At 31.4% G+C, this 13,227-nt stretch overlaps 1 long non-coding RNA gene across 1 annotated transcript; it reads left to right on the plus strand.

Moving 5' to 3' along the window:
* Positions 1-6,947: 6,947 nt before the first annotated feature.
* On the plus strand, positions 6,948-8,107 carry LOC134280401 (uncharacterized). The gene is made up of 3 exons (XR_009994901.1): positions 6,948-7,076; positions 7,342-7,659; positions 7,944-8,107. It is a non-coding gene; the product is annotated as an uncharacterized LOC134280401 (long non-coding RNA).
* The last annotated feature ends 5,120 nt before the right edge of the window (positions 8,108-13,227 follow it).

The following is a 13,227-nucleotide window of genomic DNA, read 5'->3' on the forward strand; positions in this document are numbered from 1 at the left end:
GCTTCAATATTATTCATGATCTCTATATATGTCATACACATTCAGAATAATGTATGTAAAGAGTTGAAATTGACCATTTATTACTCTGAACTACTCTGAATTTGATAAAATTGATTTCATTATTTGTTACGTATGGGATGTATATATATTTTTTCCGAATATTCTCTATTCTGCTCGTAGATATTAAACTTCCTATTATTTTCATACTGGAGAACTGGTATTAAAAGAGAAGATAACTTTTCAATTGATTTCGTTAATTTGTTCTCTTATATCATTAGAATTAGGGACCAATATATGATCTATTCTATATCATAATTAAACGTTATCTTCAATTTTCTGTAAAAATTAGCAAGGTTCAATGAAATATATGGAGATAACGAACAGCATTCAATCTCAAAAGTCCATAAAACTAAAAAAAATAGGAGCAGAACAAACACAGACCTCCAAAATATCAGAGATGGGATCAGGTGACATGGAGGAGTGAGCATCCTCTGCCGACTGTTCACACCCACCGGGTGCTACTTGTCATGATCGGGAAATAATGAGTTCAGTTATTTTTGTTTAAATCTTGTGCTAAGAAGGTCATCACGTTTCAACAAACTTTTAACATTTATCTCAGAATATTTTATAAAGATTTATTCGAGGTATTGCACCATTAATTTTTGGTATTATGAAAGTACGAATTGCCTTTTAATTCCTGACACTGATAATGAAGACTTCCTTCAGAAAGTGTAAATATTTGAAGAAAAAAAATTGAGAGTGCACCGGCTTTACGTTTGGCGAATCTTTTTAAAGTAGAAGATAATCATTTTTCCGTTCATCAAAGCTGGACAGATACATAGTTTTTGTGATGAGTACGTCATTATTAAAGAATCTTGGAAGATCATCTCAGTCGTTTAGCCTCAATATATGTATGGTATGTCGGGGCTAGTAGGTCACCTGGTTTTACTTTTCAAAAAGAAACGCCTTAGCATGCCATATCTAAACTATAACTTAACAAATATATAAATAAAAATCAATTGAATACTTTAAGTGCATAAAATAAAAAAATGATAATGATATACATTAATTTGTTTTTATATATATATGAATATATTTTAAACTTAAGGAGAGACGATACAAACCAAAATATAGATTCCTGGATTGGTACATGTACGAGGGCCGTTCAAAAATTACGCGGACTTGTTGCACAGAAGAAATATTTGACGACATAATCGGGCAAAATTTCACAAATAATATAAAAGAATCTTTACTTATATGGTCTTCAAAATTTCATATCGAATTGTTGTAAATTGGTATTAATTTTGAGTGATTTTTCAGGACATACCATTAAGTCACGGCGCAGTAAAATCTTCGACGTCACAATGCATTATAAAATCTATGTGACTGAGCTTTCATTTTCTCAACATTTTCCCTTGATTACCTGTATAGTTTGAGTTACCTTACCTACTCAACACCAAAACACCATTTCTTGTCAAGCTTAAAATCTATTAAACAAGTAAAGTATATTCTTTTTTTTTTGTTTTAAAACCAGAAGCTACTAATGAGATATAGTGTGATATTGGTGACTCTCAATCACGTTCTTTACAGTCCGAATAAAGTTAAGTTTCGTCTATAATCTTCTTCCCGTCCTCCCTTATAGCTTTTTTACAGTGGTCTAACTGTCTAAAATTTCAATTTTCTATTTGTGGGCGAATGTCACGAGTAGCCTAGTTACCTACATGTTTTATTATGCATATTTTGGATCTATGTTGCAGATATCTCGAGCATTACACATATTTTAACAGAAGTGTGGTGCGCCGTCAATTCAGGAGACGTCATTTTCACAGTCGTTTTCACGGGAGTCGCATCAGAGAAAAATCACTATATTTCTGTAAGTACTTCAAATATTAAGTCCGAAATCTAAATACATAATAATAGAACAATTTAAAGGTACATTTGAGAAAATTATTGAAAAATATCGCGAATTTTAGAAAATCAATGAGTTAAATTTTTGAATCCGCATCCTTTTGCTTCAATTTTTTTGTCGTGCGCCGTACCTCTCCATCAACGATATCAAAATACCGATAATTTTAGTAGAATTTTATTAAATTACAGAAATTTTGCCCAAAATTTATTGGAATCTTTAAGATACATATGTCTGTGAAATTTTATAACTATATGACGTCTGTAATAGTAAATAATAGCACAGTCCGCGTAATTTTTGAACGGCCCTCGTATATATTTCTGGGCCTATGTTTGTTGTAAATGATGCAATTTATACATTTTAAAGACGTACAACACACTGGGGGAGATAACTCTTGCGATTTCAATTGAACGTTTGACGTGACGTCAAATTTAACGTCAAAAATAAAGCGTCAAAACGACGAGTAAAACGATCCCGATGTATATCAATCATGAAAGAAAATTGGGATATGGGGCTTCGCTGTGATTGTGCGTACCATACTCAATCAATAAGTATTTTTTAATAAACCCGATTAAACTCCGTAAAAAGCAAGACATAAAATACCATCCCTTAATGTTTATTTCATTCCATTTCATATACAATAAATTGTATTTTTTATCAAAGCGCAGCATTTTTTTTTTATTCTGAAAATTTTATTTTACATTGCCGAAATTCTCATTATGTACAATTGGCTATATAACATTCCGATTAATGATCTTCATTACAATTTGTGCAAACACGATATAAATACATGTATTGTTTTTCTTCTTTAATTAAATAAAACAACAATAAATAAACAAAAAACTTTTTTCAATGTAAAATCGATGTTGTTCTCAGACCCTTACTGATCAAAGAGGAACAACTCTGAAAACGTAGGAGATGTTTATTTTCCTCCCTTTATTCACGGTTTTTCACAGAATCAGATACACCTACATCAAGACCTGATAAATCCGAGAATTGAATACTATAGACCTCATATACACAACGTAAGTAAAGAAATGAGAGGAATTGTTCACTTGTACTGAAATTATCTGCATTTATGAATATCCTATTGCAGCAAATCGTAACTTTGACTTTCTGTCAACAATGTCGGTTCGCATTTCCTCGAATCAAAACAAAACGTAGCCTATAAGATTTTAAAAAATATCGATGTGCGATTTGATATAGGCCTAAATTGAAATAGATGAAGAGTTTAATGTTTGATATTTTGAAGTTAATGTGGACGAATACGGAATTTTCATTTTAACTTTAAAAGCGACGACATTGAAAAAAATGCGTACAATATCATGAGGGGTGTCTGTACATCTAATGCAAATGTCGATGTATCCCCACGGCCACATACTGTCTCGTTTGAAATAATGACATGAAAGAAACTACAATTATTCCATTTATATCACAGGAGAGTTGAACATACACCATTTTTAAATGAATAAAATTAAAGAAATAAAATTGAAAAACAAAATATTCAAGTTCAACAAAACTTGAATTCGTATCCTGGTTTCATGTGATATGGAATGCATAACGCATACGCTAAAATCCTTCAGTAATTTTTTCCTGATACATATAAAAAGAGTAGTCAATATTTATTCTGCATTCATGAATTTAAAAACTAATGCATACCTCTGGGATTCTTGACGGTCACGAAATACCAGTATATTTGCACTGTAAAAAATTTTGAATTTGAAAAATACGCAATTTTCAAGGCTTAGAAAATTCATAGTTTTTCAGTTTAAGGTCTTTAAAAATTGTTTTGATGATATGTATATCAATAAGATGACTATGTTTTTGTGTTAAATGGTTAAAGGAATAAGCCAATGAAATTTGACATTTACATCTAACCTGGTTTTTTTGAAAATCAAGGTTTAAGTAGTTCATTGATTAAAAATTTTCTCTCCTTGTAAACAACAAAAGGGGGGTAACTTTCGGAAGTTTCTGTCCAAAAACCACTCGAACGATTTTGTCCAAAATATACATACATGCAGTAGATATAGTAATTGACTAAATATACAAAAATAACGAAAATTAAACGACGGGAATTTTTTGGGGTAGGTGTGTTGTACATCCTTAAAAATATTTAGAAATTGCAAACCTTCCATGATCTTATAAAGTATACCTTTCTGCAACCTTTCTTATTAATCTATACATTGCAACTTTATTTCACTTCAAATTCAATAATTGTTAAACATCAAATAAAAATAAAAAAAAACTAATTAAAACTAAACTGAAATTGTGAATTTCAATTTTTTTAAACAAAGGGTTGTGTGTATCGTCTGTCCTTCATATAAAAAGTACTAATTAAATTGCGTGTGATGAAACTGTGACAGGCTTTAGCCGTTACTAATAATCACATTTCTATTTGTTTAAATGATCGTACCTTTAAAACAGCAATTGTACAAGATGAGTTAGAGGAGAGAGCAATTCTATTCACAAGAAGAAGAGAGCAACATTTCAACAAGATAGCATTTGGCTGATCATTAATTTCCAGTGTTTTTGTTAAAAAGATAAATCAAACATATCAAAACGAACCCCCAATAACTCTGCTTAATATATATACTAACCGTTTTATGTCACATATAACTGTTAATATAAAATTCGCTCTAATGAATAAAGTTTCCCAGTTTGCAAAGTCATGAATGTCCCCGTATAACCAACAAACTAAACGACGATTTAAAATAAATATTATATACCTCACAAATTCATGCATATATTTCTTCCGGGCTTGATAATTATAGATCTGTGTTTATTCTTTCTTACATTGAACATTCCAGTATCCTGAGAATGCTCCAATATTGAGTGTATGTTTGGGAATTCTTTTATTATAAAGTGTTAATGCATCTTTAATGTTTACATAGTTAAAGGCTTAATCATTTAATCTGCATCAATATGCATCCGTTAATCCCCGTTATTCTTGTGCTTGCAAGACAAGCAAGTGTTTTCGAGTATAATGCTACTTAATTTTTAGAAAGACGGCTACGTATCAACAGTCTAAACAAATATTTTTATTGATGGGTATGGATTTGCAAAAACAAGAAATTAATACATTTTACCCCTTGACAACTTTGTGGATAAATTTAACTTAAATGAATGAACTCATTTTTAAATCCCCCAATAAACTTTATATTCTGTGAGATGCTACTTCAAAGCTCGATAACTTGATCTGACACTACGGAAGAATATGTTTGTAAACTTTCTAGTGATTGTGAAGTATGATTGTATGGTTGTAATGTATTAAATATAAGGAATTAACGGATATTTTGATACCAAGAGAGAACTTCAGAAAGAGTTATGGCATCGTAAATTATGATGTATTTACAGGCTGACTACGATACAGAGTAAACATTGAAGGAATGTCAACAATAGTTTGTACTCTTTGACCTGTTCACCATGTACTTTTAGGTATATCTTGAATCTTTTATACCTGAAATCTTCTTGAAATTACAACTGGGACGATACCGATAAAGAAAACTGCACGTGTTACAAAAGATTAAATCACTTGACTGAATTTTATCAGGGTTTGTAAACCTTGAAGAATTTTGTCTATAAATTGTTGAATGTATACATGTACTTCAGAAGGTCTCAGCTTTCTGAAGAACTGACATATTTTTAGTGCAGGTAGTTATTAATAGAGGTGCTTGCTGAATACACAAATGGTCACAACCCCTGCAGACAAAAATCTTTTTTTTCTACAGAAAGAGGATAATTTATTAGCTGAGGAAAAATATTTAATTTGTCATATTTGAACCTTGCAGCAAAGTTGCAAACGACTGCCAATAAATACTGGTTCAAGTGTCCCCAAAACAGCTGAAGAGATATATCTGCATATAAAATTACTTAAAAAAATAATAAACAAAAGAACACCTGTTTGATCTTTGATACTGCTTCAAATGATATATCCGTGTCTCATACTATTAATTACATGGAATTGTCCATACACAATTAATTTATAATGAAGAAAAATTGTTAAAATTTTAAGTGCGAAATTATATTCAAGTTTATATTGGAACCGAACATGTATACAATACACATTTGAAGCTAGGAGGGAGGGGTTTTCCCCAAAGGAAATTTATAAATAAACCGAGATTATTGTTTTTGCAGATTACTTTAAATAATCTTATATGTTTAAATTATCGACGTCATTACAAGGTATTATAAATACCAAAATCATCCAACACTGCACATATCGTTCTGAAATCCATTGAGAAAAATGAAATCTACTTTTTATCTGTTACTCTTGTCCCTTGTGTTTATTTCACAAGAATCCTCTGGCCACGGTAAGTATATAATTATGTCAAATTGCAGCATCTCATGAATGTTTAAGTGAATAATATATATCAGTATACTGTTGTAATATAAAATTATTGGATACTTAGCTAAATCACTATTTTTGTTTTATCAGTATTAAGTATGTTTATTGTCGAACATAACTTACCTGCGCGTTTGTAGATTAATACATCACATTTACAAAAATATTTTACAAACCAGGTCTGCTTTAATAACTTAAATAAATAAATGTTTTAATTACAGTTATCAACCTTACACGTTGTGTGTATACAAAGAATGAAGAGGTTTTGGAAAAGAAGTTCGTTAATTCTACGCATATTTGTTGTCCTAAGTCAGGAGTGCACGATAAATATCACTTGGGCGTAAAGAAGGAATGCTGTGGAGGCAAGAATTATAACATCTGCCTTTATTAATTAAAAAAAAATCATATATAATCTTTCATACTAAAGGTATCATTTCTAGTCCAAAATAGGAGTTACCGCTTTAACTTAGCAGTGTTTTGTTAAATTTCATTTAAATTCTTTTTTTATTCTTATGCTGGAGCTGTCGCAGAAAAAAGAAATCGCAATCATTCCAAGCGGATTGTTTGATTTTTTTCTCTCTTTTTTTTGAGGTATTGAAGAAAGTCTGTTCGAATAAAGTTGCTGATTTTCAAATATGTTAGTGCGATATAGAAATGAAAACTTGTAGTAATGCTATAGTCTAGTAAGCGCGATTTTGCTATTTCTTATCATTTTTATTGTAGAGGTAACATTTTATCCAGAAATTGAGCTTTGCTGTGACGAAGAAGTCAGTGAACTATCAAAGCACCGAGGAATATGTGTTGGAAATATTAAAAACGACCGAAATTGTAAGCAAATTAATTTTTTCAAAATCTTTCAAGTAGAAAATAAAGATATATCTAAACTCTTTTGCTTACTTCTCGCGGGCGCGAAAGTGTTTATTTTTCTGTTTTAAAAAAAGACATTGATAGAAAATTGTTTAATTTTAATTTACATAATATTGTATTTTTAAATAATTTTAAAATGCATATTTGCAATGGTAAGAACAGTTGTATTATTGTAGTAGGAACTGAAAGCACAAACGGTAAAAAGTATTCTAATCGTTCATTTCAGCGAGCATAACCTGGTGTGGAGAAAAGGGAACGTCACGACCTTTTAAATGTTGTAACGGGAAAACTTTTTACAACGCAACATTATTCAAATGCTTGAATAACACAGTAGTTCCGATTGAATACGATATCTGTAACGGTGAATTCTATGATAAAAGAAGGCGAATCTGTTGTGGCCGGTCAACGCTCTATGGTGAATCTTCCTATCAGTCCAATTTCAAATGTTGCGGCTCCTCTTTAATTGACAGACGGGTAAAGCAATGCTGTATTTGGTCTGGATCCGCCTACGTTCAACCGAAAACAGGACACTGCTGTGGAGGACGTAAGTAAACTTAAATGGTTGTCATACTTTGCAAAAAAATACATAGATTAGATCAGAGGATGATCACTCCTTCATGACACCTGAACCCACCTATGATGTTTTGGAGGTATATGTTTGCTCTGCTCCTATTTTGTATTGTTATATGAACTTTTGAGCTTGAATACTGTTCATTATCTCCATATATATATTTTTTCACTAAACGATTTGACCATGGTTGTCTATTCAAAGTAGTTAAAGTCTCATTCACTTTATAAATAGTTATATTCTGCATGAAAATGTTTCAGAACTTTATCAGCAAAAATCAGAAATCTGCTGCAAAGGCAATCGAATTGCTGCTGATGAAAATATAAGATGTTGCGGCGATGGATTTTACAACTCTACCTTTCAACTTTGCTGTCATTCTGAAAAATCTGCCACTCCATTCGATAAGAAGAGTGAAAAATGTTGTCAAGGTTTGTAACTGTAGACAGATATTTCCCCTCATATTTTCTTATTTTAGAAATATTCGATGTGTTTTTGTTTTCATACACATGTTTTCTAGGTTTTGTGTTTCCCGTGAAGAATCTACCAAAACCGAAATGTTGCGGAAATCAAGTTTATTCGTCACGACAACAAGTTTGCCGCGGTGGTATTATAAAGAGAAAGAAGAAAAGGTAAGAATTCTTGGTAACGTAAAAGATAAACTTGAAATATGTAAAGAATTTTGAATTTTCCCATTGGCGAAAAGCACTAGAATTCATTCACCAGAAATCTTTTTACCCAAGCTTGATGTTTGATAAATTTTCCTAGTTGTGATCATGACCTGCAAGAACGTTTTTTTATTAACCATATTATAATGATGATAAATGATAAATACATGATAATAATATACACATTTAATTACAAATATTGGTGAGTATTAAAAACATAAAAGCATTTTTTGTAGTTGCACTGGAGAGAAATTGTCTGAAAATTCCATTACGAAGGAGAGTATCTTACCTTCTGTCCAGAACCTCTTTCCTGGCATTAGTGCAAAACTCCAGAAATGGAAGGGAAAGAAAGGCGCCCCAGTGATTTATGTTAACATTCCTGAAGCCAACATTTACATAGGAAAAGTCCCAAATCAATCTTCTCCGAAGGATGAACGTGTTTAGATAAATATCAGAGAGAGAGAGAGAGAGAGAGAGAGAGAGAGAGAGAGAGAGAGAGAGAGAGAGAGAGAGAGATTGTAAATTTAGATGTAAAATGTATATCCTCTGAATAATTTACAGATGTAGTTTTTTTTCTTTTTCATGAATTAAATCAGTTGTTGTAAGATCTCTTTGATTTTTACATTAGTTCAATTTTAAGGTTTCCATCGTCAATTTGCGAGTCCCAAGGTGAATAAACAATTCTTGAATGAAGGTAAAGTTAAGGAACAGTCAATTACCCTGAAAATTAACACTGTATATAATATATTTAGCGAAAAACTGAAACCTGACATATAGAATTAAAAAAAAAAAGGTTAAAATGTTTTTCGTGCCTAAAAATAATCAAAGAAATGACAACGAATATAACATCCATAAATATGTGGAACTTAACCTAATAGAATAAAATAGTTAAGTTCATTTAATCGTAACTGCCATAAAAGATGAGCAGTAAAATTCACAATCATTATTACTTTCTACGAAGGAAACAATTTTTCCCGAACATAATAGGTGCACTTGCGGTTCGGGTTGTGGCTGGCCGGCAGGGGATGCTCCCTCCTCCATAGCAAGTAATCCCACCTGATGTTTTAGAGGTCCGTGTTTGCTCTGCTCCTAAATTTTAATGTTAAATAGATTTTTGAGCTCGAGTACTTTTTGTTATAACCACATATTTCAAATATTTATCTTTACTATATAGAGAATATTCAACTGCCATAAAATTTAGTTAGTTGAATATGGAAAACATTTCACAAGTCTGACACGAATTTGAACAGAAGTGAAAATATGTATTTCTGTCTCACAAATGTAATATATTTCATACTCCATCACTAAAACATTGAATTTTCTGTTTCTTGAAGTTCCATATGCCTTTATTTTTCCTAACACATTGTTATAGGCTGTGTCGTCATAGTTTAGTGGTGGAAACATCATGGCCTATTGATGATGATATTAAAAACTTCATAAACAAATATTTTAACCACATATTTAGAGAAATTGAGTAGAAATCTCTGTTTGGAAGATTTATTTACTTTCGCTAAATATAAATGACAGTCAATGAATTATACATTTTTATGACATTTTACTAAAGGGGAAGAAAATTGATTTGTGACACTTTTGGTATGTTTTCAACCTGAAAAACAAGATGTGTTTGTGAAACACTATGCGCCCGGCGGCAACAAAGTTCAAAAAAAAATTTTAGCTTATAGGCCACAGTCAAGGTCACAAGGTTATTGATCTTGGTGTCATTTGAAAGAACTTGATTGGTGAAGTTCGCATACCAAATATGAAGTTTTTATCTCTCATTGTTCAAAAGTTATGGTGAAGGTTCAAAAAAACTATTTTTAGCATATAGGACACAGTCAAGGTCAAAAGGTCATAGACCTTGGTGTCATGTGAAAGGGCTTAATTAGTGGAGTATGCATGCCAAATATTAAGTCTCTATCTTTCTTCGTTGAAAAGTTATGGCGAAGGTTAAAGTTTGGCGAAAAAAGCTATATTTAGCGTATAGGTCACAGTCAATGTCACAAGGTCATTGACCATGGTGTCATTTTATATAGCTTAATCAGTGGTGTATGCATACCAAATATGAAGTCTCTATCTTTTATGGTTCAAAAGTTATGGCGAAGGTGAAAGTTAGCAAGAAAAACTATTTTAGCATATAGGAAAATGTATCAATGCATTTGAAATTTTAAGCTGTATGATAAACAATATGTTTTATACCATTTGTTAGGTGATAGCTTTGAAGATACTAAATTTGGCTTCGGATTACTCCTTCTACAGCATAATAGGGGTTCGGAGCTATTGTAACCAAATGGTTTCTACTTCTTGGTACCAAATGGTTTCTACTTCTTGATACCCTTTTCCATCAATAACGTGTCAATTTTCATATCAAGGATAATTTTAATGTTAAATTTAGAAAAGTGGAATTAAAAAAAGGAATTGCATTCTATGAATTAATTCAGACAAACCTTAAGGTGCAAACAGATTTATGAATAACTGTGTTTGTAGGAGGGTTGATCCAAAAGTAATGTCACTGTGCCAATATCTTTAATATTTGGCATCATATTATCAAATATAATATACCAAAAGATGCATTAAAAAAATCTAATCAAAATTGATAATTTCATTTAAAAATGTTTACTTGAATTAATTCTATAGACATTTATAATATTAAACATAAGGGGTGTCGCCGCGTCTCAACTAAACGTCACGTTTTAAATTGTAAATTGTTAGAATGAAAAAATACAAACACATTAAAAAGCATCTAAAACAACATCTAATCTTCCAATATTTTAAAAGACAAAATTTCACGATATTTTCTAATCTTAAGTTAAATATAAAATGACGTCATTGCTTTTTGATCATAAACATAGGTGTTTTGATCTGCTGGATTGAACAAAAGAAATGTCGAAATGGAGAAAAACCGCTGAAACGATCTGTAATGCGTTTTTGCTACAAAATGGGGAAATCGCCCGTCGAAACAGTTACGATGATAATCAGACCCACAGAGGATAAAATATGAATAAGAGACCTGTTTATAGATGGTTTTAGCGGGTCATGGGTCACTGAATGATCAGCAGAAGACAGAAAGACCGAGAAAGGGAGGTCGGGCGGAAACGTTCTTGAAAAGGTGTCTGACGTTGTCCAAAAAAAGAGACGGTTAGATGGTAAGAGCGATATGAGAAACTTTAAGTTTTTCTTCTGGTACTGTTCTTGAAGTTTCTCTTCTGGTACTGTTCAAAGAATTTTGACAGATAACTAAATTATGTACAGACTGAGTTTACAATGGTGCCAACAATACTTTTTAAAAGAGAAATATATGTGAATGTGTTCGTGAGTCTCAAATATTTTTAATGAAACGAAAGGGGAAGCGTTTAAGTGTATGACGACGCGTATCCATCATAATTATGACGTTATTTTGGTGCGGCGACTACCATAATTGTACTTCGTATATAATTCGATAATTTGAAAAGTATACATCATTTTAATTTGAATTTTTTTGTAATATATATAGCTTCGATCATGTATAATTTCGTTAATTTACGTTGATTAGTAGCAGTTTTATCGAAGTTGTGACATTACTTTTGGATCAACCCTCGTAAATGCATACAATATTAAACTAAATTTATTGTAGACAGGTAACTTTATTAAACACTGTAAAAAAAGGAACGGGATAAGGTGTCTTTTTTATAATTAAAAGCCAAATTTCAATTCAATAGGGTTGATAATGTGTTGATTGCAAATGATACTAACGCTTAGAAGTTAACCTCCTGCATGGTATTTGTTCCGGGTATATAAGACCTTGAGCGTAATAAGATCATTGGGTTATTGGGTCTATTGTGACATTTAAATCACATGAATTGTAAACCATAAGAGACGGACAACGTTTGAGTGCGGAATGTTCGTAAAGTACATGACTAAACAGGGGGCTCAAGGTCCCTTGCATAGAACTTTTAGTCGCTCATCTAATTGAGATGGCCATCATTAGAAGTTTAAGAAATGAAACCATAACAAATAAAAGACATATCTGTATTCCAATAATCTTTAATATTTTAATTAGAATAGAATTTTTTAAAATAGAAAATGTATCTCAAAATAAAATACAAAATGACATCCAAGATGAATATCGAATACCTGATACTACTTTATATCAGTATCACAGATTCTTGACGTTTTTAACCTTTCGTTTCTAAAATTAAAAATTCACCATACTATTATAGACGGTTATTATCATTACAGTATGGGGAAATTCTTTTATTTTGAAAGAAAGGATAAAAACGCCAAGCGTCTGTGGTCAGTGTCGCTATAAACCCTTTTAATTAGATAGTCAGGTGCCCGCCAATGGGCTATTTATATGACATTTGTCTTTTTAAATAAACAAAACATCGAAGGTATTGTTTGTGGGGTACCAATTTTCGTGGATTTTGTGGGTCACCATTATTAACGAATTTGCATCCCCAAAAACAATAACTTTGTCAAAAACTTTGTTCATTAAGTCTTCTGAATATACGTGCTACCCACGAAATTGCATCCCCACAAACTAACACAATTTTGCTTACCCTCAAGAATTAAAAATGATTTCGCAGTAGTGGAGAAAATTTTAAAGTTTTCTTTGGTTATAAATAATTTTGTTTTTTAATAAGCGAAAGCCCATATATCCCATTTCGATACCTTATGCAAGAATTTATATATACAAGTGATAAGAATTATTGTCCTGTTTGAAAAGTAAAAAATATTTAAAAATAGACTTTATCTAATCTAACTGACATATAAACTTTCTGGACATAGGAGTATTTCAAGGTAAACATTAATTTAGAAAAGAAAAGAAAAAAATTACAAATCCAACAGGGACATTGATATCCACTTTGTCACTTGAGGGGGTCCTGTCGGTTATGCTAAGGTT

Source organism: Saccostrea cucullata, unplaced genomic scaffold (genome assembly GCF_032062105.1).
Source record: "Saccostrea cucullata isolate Sc308-1 unplaced genomic scaffold, CSIRO_AGI_Scuc_v1 ctg5807, whole genome shotgun sequence".
Lineage (NCBI taxonomy): Eukaryota > Metazoa > Mollusca > Bivalvia > Ostreida > Ostreidae > Saccostrea > Saccostrea cuccullata.